Raw genomic sequence first — 21,328 nt, forward strand, 5'->3', positions numbered from 1 at the left:
TCCTCTACTCTCCTCAAACTTACAGAGGACTGCAGAGAGCCTTTGTTTATGTGAGTTATATCTGTCAGCATCTACCGTTTTGCAGATTGAAGTTGAGAAAAATTTAAACCACAAGAATATATACAAGATATATACAGCCATCAGAGGGAAGACACTGGCGTATGCTGTGTAGCCCCTGGAGAACTCCACTGCACCTTCTGAGAGAATGAGGGAGAGAAAACCAAATGATGCTTTGCTATCACTATGAGGAGAGTTTTGACCTCATGGATCCCCTGAAAGGATGTCAGGGACCTGAGGGGTCCCCAGATCACACTTTGAGGACCACCAGTTTAAATGCTTTGATGTTACTATTTAACATTTACAAAACCCTCATAGGAACTTAATAAGAGGTAGATGATGAATCACTTGAAAACATCGTTTCTGACCGTGGCTCTTAAAATGAGCCAAACTGATTTGATATTCTATTCCCTTTTCTAGCTGTGAGATCCTTGGCAAGTCTGGAGCTGTACCGTACAGTGCGTATGACAGGTACGCAGCAGAGAAGAGCTACAGGAGAAGGAAAGAAATGGAGCAGAGCCCCCCCACCCCCGCGCCATGCAGGCAGAGCTCTCCCACACCCTCCCGAGGAGTCCCACTGATTACTGTGGTATGAAACAGAAGAATTCTCTCCAGAGAGGGTGGCTGGAATCAAGAAATAGAAGCGAAATTTCAACCTCCCCCTCATCCCCCGCCTGACTTTCCCCCTATAGCTTGTTTATCTTTAAAAGCTTTGATCTAAAATGAGCAATTCCTTGCACTTCCAAGGTCCAGGCTCCTTTGGTTTGCTCTATTTATGCTTACTGTGTTGTTTTGTTAAATGAAATTTTACTACTATTAATCCAGTAGTAAAACATCTCCTTTTTCTTCCCCTGACACCTGTTAACTCTTACGTACTATTTCACAGACCTAGTCCAGCTCAGTTTTAGCAACAACTTTCCTTGCTCAAACTCATCCTTAAACATGGAACCAGGGTTTGATAGGATTCTTTTCTATAAGTCACAGCACATCCTTGGTCATTTTCTGTTAGTGTCTAGGTTTTGTGTCCCTGAGCCCAGGCGGAAATGGACAATGATCCCTTTGTCCGGGATTCGAATTGGGGCTGTGCAAGGGAATGTTGCAGGTTGAATCCTGGTGGAAGTCATCTGTGAAGAGAATGGTGGACAAGGACTGGCTTGGGGCCAAGGCCAGGCAGCTCTCCGTGCTGGCTAAGAAGACAGGCTCATCATCTGGGAACGTGGCTGCAAGGGCCATGCCGAGGCTCCAGGGTGCATGATTTAACAATGATTCTCCTGCATGACACTTGCTGGGCGTTTCTGAAATGCAGAGGCAAATCTCACTTCTTCTAGACTCTTTAGATTATGAATGTTTGCCTACACAGATTTTCTTGTTTTATGTGGGCAGTAAATATTTACTGAACACCCCTTTGTGGTCCACACTGTGCTGAGCCCTGGGGTGAGTGAGGGGCATGGTAGGACTACCCTGAGTTCTGGCTCTGGTGAAGGGGAGATGGTCCTGCCAGTCCCAGACAGGGGGATTTGGGAAGATAAATCAGCCTGGGGAGTAAGATAATCACTTCAACTTCAGATATGGTTTTTGAGATGATGGCGAGATATCTGAATGAAAAATTTGTAGTAACCTTCCACTAAGGAGTCATCAAAATCATGGATGTCAGGAAAGCATAGTGTTTGAGCCAACTCTGGACTCACCCAGGCTTGAATACTCATTCCTTGTCTACCATTCAGCAGCCAAGTGATATTTGGTGTGATTCTGAACATATTGGTACTTCAGTGTCCTCCTGTAGAAAATCAGCATTCCAAATAGAGAAACTAGAATGGCAGGTGCATGTGTTCTAGCATTTGGTAGGAATGCCGTGAGAGCAGTTCTCAGAGCCTCGTTTGTTGGTTCAATATCTGAGTTTGGAAAGCAGCGATGAACATTAGTCACGCTACACTTGGCTTCCATCAGACAAGTAGTGGTGCCTTTGATCTGATAGTGACAGCTGATATAAGTCTTAGCTGAAGCAAGGCCACAATGAGGTGCCGAGAGGAGGAAGTGGTTCGCTTAGGAGTACACAGGGCTCAGGGGCAGATTGGAAGATGGAATCCAAGGCCGTAATCCCAGGTTCACATTTCCAGTTCACACAGGCTTGAGTTTGAATTCCCACCTTAGCCACTTCCCTGCTGTATAATTTCATCCAAATTACTTGCACTTTCTGTGCCTCAATTTATCATCCATAGAAGTGAGGAAAATCATGGATTAATGTGGGAATTCAATGAGGTAATATATGTTAAGTACTCAACAGAGTGTCTGGCAAATATTAAGTGCTCAATAAATGACAACTATGATTATCCCTTGGGCCACATTGCCTCTCAAACACGCTCTGTAAAGCTCAGCAAGTTACTTTGAAACCAAATTCTGAAATCAGTCATTTTCTTGAATGTAGCCTGGATCGTGTGCAGAAAGCATGCTCCTGACCTTCACGAGCGTCTTCTTTGGGAAGAACAGGAGTTCTGCCTGACACACAGGATCCCTGTTTAGTCTTAGGCAGGAAAAAACTGCTGTCTACAGGGAGGAATGAAATGTTCCCGAAAATTGTGCCAATCCCCGCAGATCGAGTTATCACAGACTTTGTTCTCATTTCTCAACCCTGAAAATGCTCCTTGCTAGCCTTGACTGAAAGTAGTAAGCCCTTGTAAGATATGTTAGCAAGCACTTCCTGACTTTGAAAGGTAACAGATAGGGACTCATTCCAGTGTTTCAGGTGCTTGGAATCTTTTTTGGAGGGATGAGGTTTGTACTTTGCTATACCTAGGGGGTTGACATCTTTCTCTGTTTCTGTAGGAGAGCCATAGGTGTACAGCAGGAGAGCCACAGTTGTCTTCCTGAGCTGTCTGCCGTGGTGGCTCTTGTTTGGGTGGCTAAGTCTTGGTGTCCTTACTGCTATGCAGACCCCTGCACTCTCCCGTCCCTAAGCCTTCCAGCTGCCTGGCGCAGGAGACCCTCTTTCACTCCTCACCCAGCTGTCCTTCAAGGGGTGAACTTGGAAATACCTGATGTGGACAAATGTCAAGTTGGAATTTGATGCATGGGTATCTTATATGAATGAAATATGAGGCCCTAGAGTTCTGGAAAGTGGATGGTTCCTGCTGGAGAGAATGGGGACAAGTTCAGATGGCCCACTGTAGTCCCTAGGCCAGGGATGAGTGCCTAGTGGGATGTCCTCTGTGCTGACCCCCTCTCTAGGAGGCACTATTTGTGCCTGATTGTGAGATGCACTGTAGTTAACAAAGACATGTAACCTTAAATAATTGCTGTCTTTCCTTCCTCACATTGTGCCTGCCTGGATTATTTCCACAGATGCCAGATCTCTGAATATCTCGCTGTCAGTTCTGAATAGTAGGGGTGTTTGTGCTAAGGCAGAACTTTCTGGTGTTTGTGCTAGGCAGAACTTTCATAGTACTAGGAACAGGTCAAGACATCTTTGTTTCTTTCTATAGAAAGTTATCACCATGGCCCTACCATTCGTGACAGCAACCTTAACCATTTTTTGTGTGTGTGTGTGTGTGAGTGACAAAATACATTATCACACAAATGTAGTTATTGGTGTCACAAAACTTCATGCACAGAAATTATTATAAGAAAACCTAGCAGATCCAGAATCAAACTTGCCCAGTTAGGGAAGATGGTCTGTTGCCTGGAGCCACGGACCAGGCCATCAGGAGTCCTTCTTCTCATGTGGGCTAAGCTCTCCAGGCTGTCAGCATCATCCATGATCCTGGCTTTGGCTTCTGTAAAAGTGCTCTCTTGAACTCTTCTGCCTGGGTGTCTGGGGTTCTTTGGGATTCTCCACTTTTCTGACCTGTGGAAGCATCTTGTGGTTTACCAGCTAGGAGCCATAGTGATTCAACCTGTATCCAGGGAGGCTGTGCTTGTGACTGTGTGTTTCATCATCGGAACCTGTGAGGTGCAGGTTGACTGCTGACAAGGACTCCAGATGGGGTTGGCTAGTGAGAGCGTGCAAGACCCCGCATGAGCCTCACTGTTGTCTCAGGGAATCTAGATCCTGCCAGCACTCCCATCTTCACTGATTTATGATTTTCATGTAGATAGTCACTTATATAATTCTTGCCTTTTGTTTATAATATTCTTTGTTAGAAACAAAGCAAATATGATTCCTCTGCTCATCACCCACTCTTCCTTCTCCATGTGAGTGTACTAGTAGCGTAATAGCACCAGGCATGGGGAAGTGAGCACCTAGACAGGACCTGAAGTCAAAGCATCTAGCCACTTGGACCCCTCTGCCAGGTGTGCCTCAATTTTGGAGTATTCTCATGGTGTCTGAATCAAACTCTTGTAGATAAAGGTGCTACCTTCATGGGGTCTAAAAAGGAATTTCATTTCCCAGTATACCTTTCATGTAATCATTTACAAATATGCATTTTTGAGTTTCCTGAGCCATTGTCTCTATCTTAGTCTCCTATTTAAATCTTGATTGATCACACTGCACATTCCAACCTCTGGATGCGCTCCAGTCCCATGATTTCCAATGAATGATAAATACCAGCTCCTGAACCTGATTAACCTGAAGAAGCCTGACTGGAAGAATACTTGTCTGAAAATACCTTATCGTGGACACAAAGGTAGTCTTGTCAACACATCTTAATGGTGGAGACCTTAATTTATGTAGAGAACTTTCCTCCTACTTTAATGAGTATGTTAAACTTTGTCCCTCCTTAGGCTACATGACCAGACACTATAGGGATGTTGTTTCCCTTGTGGTTCATAAGAGGCCGGTGTGTGAAGGGCTCGGCAAAAGGGCTTCCGGCCATCCTGTTGCCTGGTGGGTTTTCCGGCCTCCCTGTGTGGAAGAAACAAAGGCAACTCTGAACAGCAGCTCTGTGATGAGCTTATTACAGGGGAGATGCTTGGTTCTGTGCAAGGGAATTTAATATCCAACCTTTCTCTCATGAAAATGAAGCGATGTGAAGTGATAGGTCTTGACAAAAGGACACTGATGACACCACACTCACCACCTATTGATGAACAAAGCCGAATTTTAGATTCTACAGATAAGTGATGATGCATGAAAGGCTGGATTGTGGCTGTGGAGGGGATGCAACCGGCTGAATCTGAGCCAGTTCAGTGCACAGGCCTGGGGAGTGTAAGAGCATCATTGTTTTGGGAACATGGCAAAAGGGCATCCACACTGGCGACTGTGCAAGGAGATCACCGCTGATAGTGAGGCTGCAAATGGAGGTAAGTTTCTATGCCACACTGTACACTCTTGAGCACTCCAAGGTAGGGTGCTCTTGATTCGCTCTATCGTGTGTTCGTTTTCCTTGGAGATGCAGTTGGAAAGGCCACTTTTGCTAAATCTTAGCAGCGGGGCTCTAGGCTGCTAAGTGGACCCAGGGGAAGGTTGTGGAAGGAGTAGGTACCCTTTTGCATACATGCATTATCTGGATTTGCTGAATGGTGACCAGTACATTTTTAAAAGAAGGGGTTTGGGAAACATCTGCTGGTGTATGGTCCAGTTGGGGGTGGTAATGTTCTTCCTTCTCTTGGACCTTAAACACTAGACTGAACTTATTACAATGAGAGACTTAAGTTTGAGTTCTGGCTATGGGGTTAATCACTACCAATTTCCAAGTCAGATTCCTCATCCACAGAGTGAGGATGGTGATAGTACCTGCCTTATAGGGTCATTGATGGGGTTAAATGAGGTAATGTAGGTGGAGTGCTTCACACTGTTCTGAGCATTTATTTAATCATCCTTCAACAAATAGTAGCTATTGTCTCAATTACCAGGAGGGTTGGGTGAGTCTATGTAAGGAGAAGGAACAAGGGAAAATTTGAGGTCATCTGAGGGGCTGGCAGATGGTGCTACCCCACAGAGCTGGGGAACACAATGGGGTTATAGATTTTATAGGATGGAATGGGCTCACTTCCATACAGGTTGACTTTGGGACATCCAGATAAGTTCTTTGAGGGGACTAGAGATCAAAAGTTAAGACAAAGTGAGCAAAGTCTTGGAATTGGGCTTATAGTCATTGTGCTTAAAGGCTCCAATTTATGCTGAGGTAATATAGCCCGAGAGTCATAGCTCACATCCATCTACCTCCTCGTGGTTCCCTGTGCCACCTTGGTCATGGCTCAGCCCTGCCCACCTGATTTCAAGGCTCTAAACCTAACTGTTGCTCAGCATGACTGTGTCAAGATATCATATTCAGGAGTATATTAAAGATATGTTTGCTAGTGAACTCTGCTGTGTTGTAAGATTGGCAAGTTCCTGTGTGTGTGTGTGTGTGTGTGTGTGTGTGTGTGTTTGTGTGGCACAACAATGGAAGGAAAACAACCTAGATTCTATTCCATACCCCTGATCTCTATACCCTTGCGTACTTCATCTAACTTCTGGTGACCTTGGTCTGTTCCTCTGTAAGATGAAGTTTTGATTGGATAGTTCATACAATCCTTTCACGATCTACCACTTCACCTACAAATTTGCATTAGCTCATCCAACCATGGGTTTCTCCTTTGATTCATTTATTCGCTCAGGACACCCTTTTGAACACCTACTGTGTGTCTGTATGGTCTAGCCACCCTGTATTCAGATGGAGGAAACCAGTTCTACCGAACTGAGCTAGTGAACAAACAACTTGCATACCACGTGATGCTCTATATTAGCGGTGTTCCACATCGTTAGAGGAGCTGAGGAAGGGACCTCAACCCTACTCTTCCCTTTCCCTTCACTCATGTGGCTGTGCCAGGGATGGAGCAGGCTACTTAGGAGATGTTGACCACATTAACCTGTGAATATTGAACACCATCACCTGCCACCCTGCTCCTCTTACACCTGAGAGCCACAGCTGACGACTTCCAGGATCAGTCACCAGGACGACGCAGCCACTTTTGAGAACACTAAATGAGGTCTTCTCACATTAACTGGGTTGTTCATAGCTCTGTCTCCTGCAAACAACAATACATCTGTGAGAGCCGCTCACTTTCCTGGACAACTGGAGGGTCTCGCACATGTCTCACTTTGATGGAAATATGGTATTGCATTTACCTGTCCCTGCGGTGTAGTATGACTGTGTTTATACAACAGTAATACAAAATCACTAAGAGGAGAGTAGCACTTGGTTCTTGGATCCCTTTCAGTCAGTAAATAGAGGCCAGATTTTGGCTCAAACACTTTTAATATGGTACCATTGTAGGGTTGGAACATTATTTCTGCTTTATTCTAATTTGTTCATGGTAATATGTAAAAGCAATACAAGAGCCTCAGATTTTCAGGTTTATGAATACAAGAGCACAGATATTCCACATGAGAACATGCCCAGTATTCTTTTACGGGATGGAAGGGGGTCCCTATGCCCACATATATTAAAGTGTGCACCTGCCTTCAATAAGCCCGAATCAGCATATGTAAGTGGACCGCGTGCCAAATTTGCCTTGTAAATCAATAATAAAAAGAGCAGACGCGTTTCTGGGTAAAGGGAAAAAGTGAAGAGGTTCAGTTAAGATTCGTGAGCTGGAAACGATCAGTAGAGCCAACGAAATGCTCAGAAAGATTGTGTATAATTGTAGTAATTTTCAGATTTTAGTATTCCAGAAACCTAAACATTGCCATCGTATGAAGATTTGCTAAGCGCCTCAGCACAGTTAGAAGCTGTGAAGGCACATGGCATCGCAGCATTAAAAACTAATAAAGCCTGCTCCTTCTGTCATCACGGAAAAGAGAGGACAGATGCAACTAACCGACACACCCAGTCAGATAATCCATTTAAAGCTTATTAAGAAAACTGAGCATATTCTGTGGATGACTCCTGTTACCCAGTTCCTCCAGCCTGACTCAGAGTCCCTTGCAGATGACGGATCTACAGAGAGTAGGATACACTTTTCTGAGGAGCTTATGAGCAGTTTCTGACGCTGTGTCTGCCCACGTGCAATTCACGTTTACATATTTGTTTAGCTATGTGAGGTTTAGAGTGACACAGCCCTCTGGGCAAATATATATATATACACACACACACACACACACACACACACACATACATATACATATACATATACATATGTAGGTATATGGTGGCAATCTGTGGTTTTCTGGGACTAAGAGAAGAGGGAAGGAGATGTGGAAGCAAAGAAGAATTTGTGCACAGGGAACTGTTTCTAGTGGCTGAGAATCCCAAGTGTTGATCTAGCCTGCTCTGGGGATGGAGCTGCTGGGATGCTTTTGGAGAGAACAGAAAGCCGATGAAGGCATGGTACAATGTGATGGAAGCAGAACAAGATAGTTCTGTTTATCTTGATGAATCCTAGTCATCTCTTAACCATTCGTTTGTCATCCACTGATGCATGCCGGAGATTTTCAGCCAGGAGGTGCAAAGTGTTGGAGTTCTGACGTCACATGAACCAGTTTTGGTCCTTGGTTCTCAGTCAAGGCAGCTGTAAAATCAGAGGCTGGAACAGATGTTGTGTTACATCGGGCCTCTCTGGTGCACGAGCCTCTTCCAAGCATGCCCCTCGCCCAACCGCTCCCAACCTCCAGCTCTTGTCCCTTATTGATGCTATTGGATGCAGCTTCCTGGGGAATCCAAGAGGCATTCTTTGTCAGCCTGTGTTAATTACTGTTTATCATCACTAAATACAGCTTATGTCCAGATTTTGCTTGGAAAGGAAACTCAGGATGTGGGAGAACATCTGTGACCAGATTCCACGCTTGGAATTCTAAATGATTATTCCTTGTTTTTGTTTTCCCATGGGGGGATATAGTGGCCCTTTGTGGGCGGAGTCACCTTCAAGTGGCATGCTAATTTATAATAGCAACCTCTGCAGAGCAGACAGGAGAGGAGAGTTTTAGGACACTCCATAAAAACGATTTTGGTTTTGAATTGGAGGACACAGTTGTTAGTTAAAGAGGCAAACCCATTGACACAGCAATAGCTATTTTAGCAGGCAGAGCCTTTTCAGCAATTCTAAGCTATGGACACTTTAAATCTCTCTAAGAGAGATGTCCTTCACCTCAAGTGACAGGAGCGATTGCCACCACCCTGCCTACCCCATTCAGCAGCTGCTCCCGAGTCTCCATGTGCCGTGATCAGTGCCATCCGAGGTTAAAACAGTCCTTGAGAATGTGATGATGAAAGGGTTATGAACCTGACATCCTGGAAGGTGGTGTGTCGGCCAAAGCGTGGACAGTGGAGTGAGGCTTGCCGTGCAATCCTGGTTCTATGAACTTGATAAAGAAGAATGACCTCTGACAGCTTTGGCTCCTCATCTGTAAAATAGAAACAAGAGTATTAGTGATTCTACAGGTCTGTTTTAATGACGTCAGCAGCACCTGTCTTCCCAGCTCCCAGAACGTTCAATCTGCCTGTATCTGGAGAATGAGGACTGCATCCTTGGCTGAATAGCAGAGTTATTCTCAAACGGTCTTGTTCTCTGGCATGTGAGGAGTTTTGGTCTTGGTACTGTTCGCATTGTGGCTCCACACCTGGGGTGGTCCGCTGCATGGGCAGGTAGTGAGAAGAACCAAAGTATGAGGGTGAATTAGGGATTTGGATTGTTCAGCATCAAGGTCTTGCCATCAGGAAGTTGACATCCTAGTGTGGGGCTAATGAAATAAATATGTAATATGTCAGAGAGTGGTAATCACTGTAGAAAAAAATTAAGAAGGGTGACAGGATAGGGAGTATTGGACAAGAAGTGTGAACTGCTACTTGACATGGGGTGGTTAGGGAAGACACCCCTGAGTAAGAGACATTTAAATGGGAATAGGAAGGAAATCAGCCATAAAAATTTCTAAGAGAAGAGGCTTTTAAGCAGAGGCAATGGCAAGTACAAGGGTCCTGTGGTAGGGGCTGACCTGATACTTTCAGGAAGCTCCACAGAGTATGGTGTGTGGGAAGCAGGGAGAGTTGGTGTGAGACAGGTATTGAGGTGGGGGTGTGTGGGTGGGCAGGTCATGGTGAGGACTTCGGCTTCTCTCTTGTAGGGTTCTGAGAAATAAAGCTGAGAGTTCTGTGAGGAGGCTCTTGTAACTATCCAGGTGAGAGATGATGGTGTTTGGATCAGGCTGGTAGAAGTGGAGATAGTGGAAAGTGATTAAATTTAGGATATAGTTTGAAGATAGAAATTGTTGGTGGGCTGAATGTGAGAGAAAGAAAATACACCTGATGCATGAACAATGTGAAGATTAGGGGCACCATCAAAGTCTGAGTATAACTTCTGACTCTTTCACTTACCTACCATAGCCCACTGCTGACCAGAGGCCCTACCCATGGCATAAACAGTCAATTAATATGTAATTTGTATGTTCTATGCATGACACACTGTATTCTTACAATAAAGTAAGCTAGAGAAAAGAAAATGTTGTTAAGAAAATTATATTAATTGAACTTAATAAAAAATTTTAAAAAATCACAAGAAAGAGAAAATACACATACAGTACTGTACTGTATTTATTTTAAAAAATCCACATATAAGTGGACCTGCACAGTTCAAATTTGTGTTGTTCAAGGGTCAACTGTAGTTAAGAATGAGTCCATGATTTCTGGACCAAGCTCTGGAATAACTTCTGACGGGTTTGTGTGTGTTTGGTCTTGGACATGGTAAGAGTGAGATATTAGAGAGAAATGGCCCTATAAAGGAGGCAGTTATCTCTCTGAGAGTCAAAGAGGTGTTAGCAAATAGTCTTACATTTGATTAGGTACTCAAGGAATAAATTAGAGTGGGAAAAAGGAGCTGGAGTAATTTTGCCAACATTGACTAACCTTCAAAACTTTTATCATCCAATGTTCTCTCCAAATTTTAGATATTTCTTCTGTGGGTACTCACCATTTTGGCCACAAAGTCAAAGGATGGAGGTAGTCTGGAAGGTGAGGTAAAAGAGCCTGTGGAAAGAGATCTTAGACCCTTAAACCCTGAAATGTGTGTGGGTATATAGAGATTGCCAGGGGCAGCAGGGGAAAAGAAAATCTTAGATTTAAAATGATCATGAAGAGAGGGAACTGTTGGTCAGTCTCAGAAAGCTTCAAGCACTAGAAGAAGGGAAGAAATGAGCTAGTGATTTCAGGGCTGATCGCCAGTGTCTTAAAGTAGGAGTTAACATAAACCTTCTTATCATGTTTGTTTCAGCCTGGTATATTATTCTGGAATTGGGGCATTTCTAAACTTTCTCCAAACTGGTCCTACAACTGGTCATATGGAAACGTAATGAAAGTGATACCAGGCTGAAGACAAATTCAATCAAGCAGGTTTGCTGCCCCCCAGGAGATTCTGCATAGTATTGGACAGAACATGACGCAGGAAGGGCAAGTTACAAATCATATGCAGTTTTGTGGGATCCCATTTTCAGTCTTCACCAAGGGATCACATTAGCTGGTATGATGCAAGGGTGAGACTCCTTCTCACTCACTGGACTTCTCAGTGACACCTTCTTATGAAGATGTCAATGGCATCAATTTTGGAGTTGGAAGCTGAGACTTTAATGGTAATTGTTGTCCTGGTCTGACAGGAGTATTTTGGAAACTAATACATTTCTGTACACAGGAGTTTAAAGTCCTTGCCTTATGGTGATGGTGACTGTGGTTTACGAGGAAAATCTGAGAGTATTATGTTATATCTGCAGGAGATGGAGGAACTGTCCCTCAATTGGAGACTGAAACTGAAAATGTGGAGAGAGGTAACTGGAAATGTACTGTCTTCCAACAGCAATTGTTCCCCAAACTGGAGCTGTATAGAGCACATTTGAAAACCAACTTTTCAAAAACAAGATTCCATAGAATTTTCTAGGGCATTAAAGCCCCATCAGTTCCATGACTCATAATATTACCACCATGCTCTGATGATAGATTGCATTTTACACTTTGGTTGGAAGGATTTTTTTTTAAAAATTTATTTATTTGAGAAAGAGAGAGTGAATGAGAAAGAGAGAGAGAGAGAGAGATCGAGCATGAGCTGGAGCAGGAGGAGGAGCAGTAGGAGAGGGAGAGGCAGACAACCCACTGAGCAGGGATATTCACATTGGGCTTGATCCCAAGACTCTAGGATCATGACCTCAGCTGAAGGCAGCTGCCCAACCAACTGAGCCACTCAGGCATCCCAGAGTTGGAAAGCTTTAATGTAATTAATACAGAAGAAGAATGATGCTACTGAAAGTTAGCTTTGAATCAGCCCAGGTTGGTTTTTTTTTTTTTTTTGGTTGCTGAAAAAGACTCAGTTGTACAAAGTCGAGTTTTTGGAGAACAACTGCAAATGTATGATAAATGTATGATGGGTTTCCTTTAAAATTTACACACACATACACCCTTATATCTTATTAACTTATGGCACTCGAAATGTAGGTACTTGTAGACTTGTCACTCTCTGGGAAGGACTCTGTAACAGAGTCCATGTTTCTGTGTGCCATTGATTCTTCATGAAAGAATGGAATGGGTTCAGTAGAGAGTCCTCTGGGCTGCCATTGACCCCATTTATCATTTATATTCTTTGCCATCTGGGTCTGTCTGTGTGTTTACATGTGTGTTTTGATGATACTTAATGGTGAAGAAAAGTATGAGATTTAATGGGTAATCCAAAGCAGAATAATTTTTATTTGCAATGGCATTGTACTGCTGATGTATCTCTGAGTCTGAATAATATGGAAACAGTGAGTAACACCGGCAAAAGAATTCTACCAGCGGAGTGGAGAGTATTGGATCTGTAGGAAAGAGACCTCATAAGATTTTCCTATTTGCCTTTAAAGAAAGAATCTGCCTATAAACTCAGAAAGGTATAGCTCTCCAGATGTTTTTAAACAATTGGTTATGTATTAAAAATGTAAGCTACTGTTTTGGTCTTTGAAATGGGAAATAAAATGACTTCTGATTGTTTCTGAAGCCACAACAGGATCGACATATGTTTCCAATGACCATGGTCTAGCAGGCATTAAGTTCCAACTATAAATTATTTGTTGCAAATTGAAAATGAGTTGTCTGAAAGAGGTAAAAAGAAATCTGGTACTGTGTAGCTTTGTGCTCCCAAAGGGCTAAGTTTTTCTTGCTAAAATTTCTAGTCTTGTCCCAAAGGCTGCAAAAAGTCCCATGAGCTAGGAACATGCATTGGAAAGAGAGGCGGACAAAGGAGGTCTTGAAGACCACCTTCAGCATGGTGCTGCCTGAGATGAAAGGGTGTTGTGTTAAGTTGTGGGAATGGCAACCGCAGCCTGCAGCTTCAAACCAAGTGTCATGCCTTACATTAAAAACAGAACAAAACAAAACAAAACAAAAATGAGTGCGATTTAGTTCTGCTCCAATAAATTTGGAGCCTATATCATTTATTTGACTTAATTTAGATATCATAAGCGTGAAGGCGATCTCTGTCGCTCAAATATGGCTGGAAGATCTAGCTAGGATGGTCCTGTCTTAAAAGTCACATTTACTTCCCTTTTGTTTCCTTCCTTTCTTCTTTCTCGTGTCTAAGTCTTGTTCATTTGCCCTTATGAACGAATACCATTGTCGATAGTTGCTACATTAAGTGGGTTTGCCCTACGGAAAGTGTTGTTCATCTTTTTAATTTTTTGGCTTTTATGACTCTCAAAACAAATGAAAAAAGTTTCCCAATGTTCTAAATGAGGCAAAAAATTGTAATTATTTTTTTTAATCACTACATAAATCTCCAGAGCATTTTCAATATGTTAATGGCCAGTTAAATAGTTGCTATTACTTTGTATTCCTATTTGATGAAAATGTAAATAAATAACTGAAGTTTAAATAACAGCAATCCCTGAAAATACTAATATCTATCAATCATCTTTATTCACCCATAAAGGACATAGTTATTACACAGGTTTAAGGGAAGAATGAAATAAGTGCTATCTTGGTTGATTAGCTACAAAATCCATAAAAGTCTAGGTAGGGCAAACTAGAATCAAATTTTAAAGAATTTATTTCATTTTTCTAATTACATAAAAATTCAAAGCAGACCTATCTAGTTTGTGAAGTCAATTTTCGTATGTTTGTGATGCAGTTAGTATTTTGAGGGAAGGCTGAAGAAATCTTGAAGCAATCTGATGAGATTTCCTGAGCAGGATACACCCCAGGCTGCCCACCTCAAGGCAGTTTTGGCATTTCCATTAAGGACAGACTGTCTGGAACAAATGACTTTACCACAAATATTTGTCTCTGAGCTGCGTGGCAGGGCTGGTGACTTGGTAAGTGCGGGGTCCCTTGCAGGTGCCTAGGGGTTTCTGTAGGGGCTAGTTCAGACATGTCACTGTGATGTGGGTGTGAGAAGGCAGGAGCACGAACTGTGTCTTCGAGGTACACACACACACACACGCCCACACATCTCCATCCATTCAGCCTGCAACACGGACATTTTTTTCAGTTATGCCTTTTGAAAATGTTCAGAGAATCCTGGTCCTTATTCATGATAATCGCTTCAGTACCACTTCAGCCTAAGCAGGGTAGAGAGGATTTTAGGGCCGCATGGGTAGTCCTTTGGCTTTTGGTGGGTAGAGAAACTGCTGGTGATGCTAATACGGAGATGCTTGCAACCATAGTAAGTGTAAGAAGGAGCTCAAAGCCCCAGATGTGTATCTGTCTCTGATTAAGCACATGACCTCATAGAATTATGTCAGAGTTCTTAGCCTGCTCTTACATATTCTCCCTTTCTTTTTCATTAGCTTGTTAAGCCTTGGACATTTATTAGCTGTACTTACAAGTTTATTACTGTTTCTCTCTTCCTATTGTCCTACCTTCTCTTTTCTGGGTTTGGTTGATGATATTTCAACAATGCTTACCATTTATTAGAAAACAGCTTGTAGTGGAAAGCCTCTTTGTATTTCTTCTTTTGTTTCTCAGCTTACAGTGAGCATCTCAGTGGTCCTTCCCATCTGTGGTGGTCTGTTGGCGGAAGGATGAATGGGCACCTAACTTGGCCTGCCTCGATTGCAGTTGGCCCCTGGGGAGTGTGGGGTTATATCTGTCTGGGAGTCCAGATTCTCTATATTCTGCTGGTTCTGAGATGACATCAGGATCTGGGGGCACCTGCTCCTCAGAGCCTGGTCCCAAGGGAAGGGAGACATAGTTTAGAGAGTGCAAAAGTCTGAGGGGGAGGAGGAGAGAGCAGAAGGGGAAGGAGGGAGGAGAGTGGGGAGGAGATGGAGAGCGGAAGGAGAGAAAGGAGGGGAAGCCGGGGAGCAAGGACAAGAGTCAGCATCCCCTGGCTGCATCCGTGCTCTTGGGTGTGCGGCTACAATACTTATTTTCACTACCCATTTATTTCTTGCTGTAATTCAGCCCAAGAAAATCAGACCAAGGTGATTGGCTTCCCTATGAAGGCTTGCTAATTTTGTTGGTACATTGCAGACCATCAATCTTCTCATGGCCTGACCTCCCGAAGCTTTAGGTCCCGGCTGGCAAACACAGGGAAAGTCAGGAAACCGGGAGGCGTGCCATCTTCAGCGTTTGGACCCCGCAGGGCTGTTGGCTGTCTGGGTTGGGGGCAGGGTATTCGCTCTGCTTTGTCCTCAATCGCCTCCTTGCTGGAGCGTTGTCTCACACTCAACAACCACCTTTCTGTGTGGCTTGGGCAAAGCAAAAAGCTAAGTGGAAAAAACAAGGAAGTGGGATCTCACTTAAATGTGGAGAAAGAGGCAACTTCCTCTCACAGTCCAGGAAAAAAAATCCCTCTATGGAGGTTCATTTATCAAAGAACATCTTAAAATAGTGAATTGGAAAATTGCAAAGGCCAGGAATTCCCTGATGTTTTGTGCTGAGGACACAGGGAGGGTCTGCTCTCAGGACTCTTGCTAAGCACAGGGTGTGATTGGGAGGAAAGGTTCATGGGAAGTCTGGGCTAGGCTGTGGGGAGGCCTCAGGGCAGGGTGACCAAGAGGTGGGGGCTGAGGAAATTCTAGTCTTTCAGCACAGGGGCTTCTGGAAAATGCCCTTTGGAAGGGACCAGGCTTCCTGATACTGCCACCTCCCAGGCTGCCTCTGGTTGCGGAGCTGGGACCTGTTGACCTTGGAGAAAATTGGAGACCAGACAGTAGCTGTGACTTTTGCAAGGATGTGATGATGGCATGGTGGGGATCCGGCACTGGAACACTGGTCCCCGTAATGTGGTGTCACATTTGAGATCTTACATGGCACAGGGCAGGACTTTGATGAAAGGAGGAACCAGGTGTTGGTGGCCATTCTTACTTTCTTCTGTTCTTGAACTCAACAGGCAGGTATGTGTGGATGTAGGGGAATTTGGGGAGGCCGCATGGGGTCACATCAGCACTCTGGGAGCCACGAACGTTCAGTGCTCCTTGTCAACTGTTGGGGCCCTATCATTCACACTCACGGGAGCTTCCCCTATCCCACTCCTACCCTCCCTTCCGGTGTCCTCACGACCCAGAGTGCTCTGTTCCCCTCTGGTTTTTTACTGCATCTTACCTTTCCAGCTGTCAGACCCTCCAGGACCACCCTGTGACACGGGTTCTACCAAACCAGAACTAGGACTAAATACTCTCCATCGTCGGTGGGGGGACTCAGAGGCCCTGAGCACAGTGCGCTCTATTTTTTCTCTCAACATTGCAGCTGATATTAAATACTGGAATTCAGGGAATGTTTCTAGGGGGCCCCAGACAGGGAAGGGGTTTGCTCACATGCTTCCTATAGCTTGGGAGGAACACTGGTGTGAGCCAAGGGGACCAGAACAGCTGTCTGCATTTTCCTGCACACGCTGGTTTCCATGAAACCCAGATGCTCTTAACAAAGAAGGGAGAGGCACGCTGGAAATAGGCATCTCCCCGACCCGCCCTGACTTTCATGAGATCTAGGACACCTTGCCAGGTGCTCATTTATAGGGCTGTTGAGACTCCTTGCTGAGGCTTTGGGCCAGTACCTGTGATGATGAAGAAGTTTCAGAAATGTGCAAGGCTTGGGGGTTGCTGGCTACAACCCCTCGGAAGGGCAGGGAATGGCACAGAGGACCTGAGCGGACGTGGTGGAGTCCTCATCATTTCAAGTTTTGCTTGGTGTTCACAGCAGCTTGGAATTGCAATCACAGATGCCAGCTGTGTAATTTTGTGGGAAACAGAGAATAGGACAAAAGTTAGCCAACTGCCGTAGGCAAGAAGGCCATTGTGAATTTATCACAAGTACTGATCATGGGTTAGGCGGGTGGTCACATGGGGGCTGGGTGTTGAGAGGGACCCTGAAGCTCATGGTGGGGCTGGCCAGAGAGTCAAAGGACTTTCTAGACATCAGAACTTTTAGAAAAATCAAAAGCCAAACTTGGGGTTTTCATTGAAGCTGCAGGCTAACTGAATTGCTCTGATTAGACTCTGTGCATATTTAAGAATCAGCAGTACTCTCTCAAACAGGCCAGTTAAATAGAATAAGCAACGACTTTAGGAAGAACAGAATTTTGTCTTTGCTTCTTTTCTTTCTTTCTTTTTTTAAAAGATTTTATTTATTTATATACTTGGGGGGGCAGTTGGAGAGGGAGAAACTGGTGCCCGGCTGAGCAAGGAACCCAGTACAGGACTCCATACCAGGACCCTGGGATTATGACCTGAGCCAAAGGCAGACGTTTAACTCACTGAGACAGCCTGCGGCTGAAGAACTCAGGAACTCTTTGAAAGTCCTTTTGAATAGAATATATTCTGATCTTCCTGCTAACAGATTCTTCCCAAGTGGAGAAGACAGCAGATTTAGATGTAGGTGATTTGGATTACAGATACATAAACTCTGCCCCAGTGGGGCTCTAAAGTGAAGGAGGGAAAGATAGCAAATGTATCATCATCACAGTTGGTGGTGGGCAAGAGTTGGGGAAGGAATGTGCATCTGAGTTCTATGATTGTGCAAGTTTTTCGGGAAGCCTGCAACACAGGAGGAGGGAATAGGTTCCAAGAAGCAGTGGTTGGAAACAGGTGTTTGAAGATCAGGTGGGAACCAGGGCCAACACAGGCTGTGGCCGTGTTTGTCTAGGGCGGTGTCAGGGTGTGTCCCAAAGGAATTCCAGAGTTATTTTTAGCTATAATGATACTTAGATGCTGTTTGACACACTTATTGCAAGTGTACCTGTAACATTAAGTACATGGGGGGCACTCAGATAAACCCATTTTTAAAAAAAAGATTTTATTTATTTGACAGATCACAAGTAGGCAGAGCAGCAGGTGGAGAGAGAGGCGGAGGGAAGCAGGCTCCCCGCTGAGCAGAGAGTCCGATGCGGGGCTCAATCCCAGGACCCTGAGATCAGGACCTGAGCCAAAGGCAGAGGCTTAACCCACTGAGCCACCCAGACTCCCCAACAAATAAACCGGGATTTTTAAGATACATTGACAATGTAAGAGCTGTGATCTGAGTCAGTACGCCTTGTAAATATGGACTGGGACCGGTCCTCCCATCCAACCAATCAGCAGCCATGCCAGCCATGTCCTCCCCGTCGTGGGAGTGTGCAGGCATCCCTGTCTTGCTCCAACCCCTCCTTGACTCTCACCATGCCACGGTTCTCCCCACATCTGTTTCCAAATCAGAGAGCCGATGGGCATGGTAGAGACGTAATCCGTTTGCACTCCGGTGGCGGGGGAGGGTCTATGAGTACAGAAAACATTCGCAAGTGGCCAGCAAGACTGAAGGCCAAAGAGAAGAAGAAGGGAAATTAAAAATCATGCTGTATTTGTGATCAATAATTATAATGGCTGTGTAGAGATACAGGAACGATAGTAGAATGATGAGGTGATGGAGTTTTATTATATCAAGAATGCTGAGCAAAAGCAGAAAGAAAAAAAAGTGTATTTACTTTTTTTTTTTTTTTTAAGATTTTTATTTATCCACCTGAGAGACAGTGAGAGAGAGCATGAGAGAGGAAAAGGCCAGAGGGAGAAGCAGACTCGAGGTGGATCTGGGAGCCTGATGTAGGACTCCATCCCAGGATTCTGGGACCATGACCGAAGCAAAAGGCAATCGCTTAACCCATTGAACCACCCAGGCACCCCATTTATTTACTTTTTAAATAAAAGATAGGATGCACTCTACGGAGCTTTAAATAAATAGGTGCTTGCGTATTTCAATGACTGTTCACTCTGACACTTTGAAATTACTAAGCTGTCCTTCTGCCAGTTAATTCTTAAGCAACCTTGAGAAAAATCTTCAGAAATTCAATGAGCTCTTTATTTATTCCTTTTTAGAAAATGTTCCTTTTGTCCTTGATATTCTTCAGTTTCTTTCTGATGTGATAAGGGACAAGTCCACCCCTGTGATCCCACGGCATACACATGGAATCTCAGGATGCTGGGAAAGTCCTCCAGGTGAATCTGATGCAGTGTAAGGAAGAATCAGTGCTTAGGTCACTTTTGCATCTCTGGCCACAGAATAAAGTCAGGCTTCACAGTATCGGGGAGTTGTGGAGGGTGCTCTAAAGGGTAGTTCTCAAAGTGTGGTCCCTGGAGAGCTGTGCACTGGTATTTGAGCTCTACTGTTCTAGACCATTGTTTCTCAAGATTCTATGCATATGGATCACCTGTGAATTGTGTTAAACTGCAGGTTTTTTTTTTTTAAAGATTTTATTTATTCACCTGACAGACAGAGATCACAAGTAGGCAGAGAGGCAGGTGGAGAGAGTGGGGGAAGCAGGCACCCTGCTGAGCAGAGAGCCCGATGCGGGGCTCCATCCCAGGACCCTGGGATCATGACCTGAGCCAAAGGCAGAGGCTTTAACCCACTGAGCCACCCAGGCACACTAAACTGAAGTTTTTATTCTGTAGGTCTGGGGTCGGGCTTGAGCTTCTGCTTTTTTAATAAGTTCGAGGCGCTGCCGACGCCCTGGGTCCACAGACCACTCTTCAAGTAGCCAGGGTCTGAAATACTATGGTCACTAGGACTATACGTCATGTATTTAAATGGATAAAGGGACACCCTAAGTTAAATGTCATTCTCCTGTCTTGACAGTGAACGAAGATCAAAAATTAATTGTCTTCCTGGGTAAACCTAGTAACATGGTGAGTTTCTGAATGTAAAAGCCTGAGGTTATAACTTTGGTTGTTGGTTGATTTCTCTGACATATGGTAGGTGCTTAATAAGTGCAACAGAGAAAATGAGTGGGGACCCCAACAAGATTTTCTAAGGGACCTATGCCTGAGCAGTCAGGTGGCATCATTCTGTTGAATCTTTTTTTAGTTACAAGAAGAAAGTATTAGGGCAGGAAAGAGACATGTACACCCAGATGACCTCAGGGCCCTGAGGAAAAAGCTAGAAGTTCTCAGCACCGGAATCCCTCTGAGGATGCTTTTGCTGCTGTCAACACTTGACTCACTGTTTCCTCTGGCTCAAATTCACCCTTTTAATCAAATCTCATTGATTAGATGCCTCTGTGCACTCAGCACTATGCATTTTTGCCAAATCTCATCTCTCCCTCCAACACTTTCTTTAACTGCAACTGAGGCAGAAATACATTTTCTGCATCTGGGCAGGAAGCCCGCGGACAGGCACTGGCAGCCTTTGCTAAGAAAGGCAGTAAGGACGTACTCTCCATGTCCCTCCCACCAATGACTTTATTCATCCTCTCCTCTACCCCCATCTCTGCATTTCTAGTGCTTTATCCAATATGCCAGACACATTGATCTTTTCCTCTGCAAGAAGTCTGCCAACCAACCCATTTGTTCTCTTGCTCATTCTTTCCCCTTCCTGTTGGTTAGTGGCAGATGCCTATCCTTGTCCACAAAAAGCTTACAACCTAGTGGTTCTCTCTAGTGGCCTCTCTTCTGGTGGAGAAGATCTAGGCTGTTGGTCCTTGACCTTTTATAGATCTTGGGAAAGAAAGGGTATGGCTAAATCATCTAAATGGGAGGTTTATAAGTGCCACTCTTTCCCACCGTGAGGATACCAGGTGTGATCTGAACTGAGTCCAGGAACTTTGGATTGTCTAGCTCACTCAGGGGAGTAGCTCGAACCCCCTTCTGGTTCGTTCCAACCTTTGCTGAAATAACATCAGGAGATGCTGCTGGGGCCTCTGAGACGCCTTCACATGAATTCAGTCTGTGCAATAGCTCAAGCAAATGGGATTACAAACTTCTAGAACTTTTATCGTATCAGTTTATTTTCCTGTACCTGTAGCCCGGACTGTAAGCATTTATGAAGACCTTCTAAAAAATGAAAGAGGAATGAATACAAGTTTCATCCTTCTCTTTCTTAGGATAACAAATGTTTGATTCCACAAGATGGCCAGTAGACAATACCCAGAGGAGGAAATTAAGAAAAGAGATTTGGTTCCCTTCCCCTCCCAGAAACAAAAAACGAAGCGGGCAATACAT

General features: G+C 44.3%; 1 long non-coding RNA gene across 1 annotated transcript in view; it reads left to right on the plus strand.

Moving 5' to 3' along the window:
• Positions 1 to 800, plus strand: part of LOC309848875 — a 58,432-nt gene extending 57,632 nt beyond the window's left edge. The window contains exon 2 of the long non-coding RNA XR_014303353.1: positions 478 to 800. This is a non-coding gene — a long non-coding RNA (uncharacterized lncRNA). The remainder of the gene's footprint in view (positions 1 to 477) is intronic.
• Positions 801 to 21,328: the final 20,528 nt, after the last annotated feature.

Source organism: Mustela nivalis (assembly GCF_964662115.1).
Source record: "Mustela nivalis genome assembly, chromosome: 15".
Lineage (NCBI taxonomy): Eukaryota > Metazoa > Chordata > Mammalia > Carnivora > Mustelidae > Mustela > Mustela nivalis.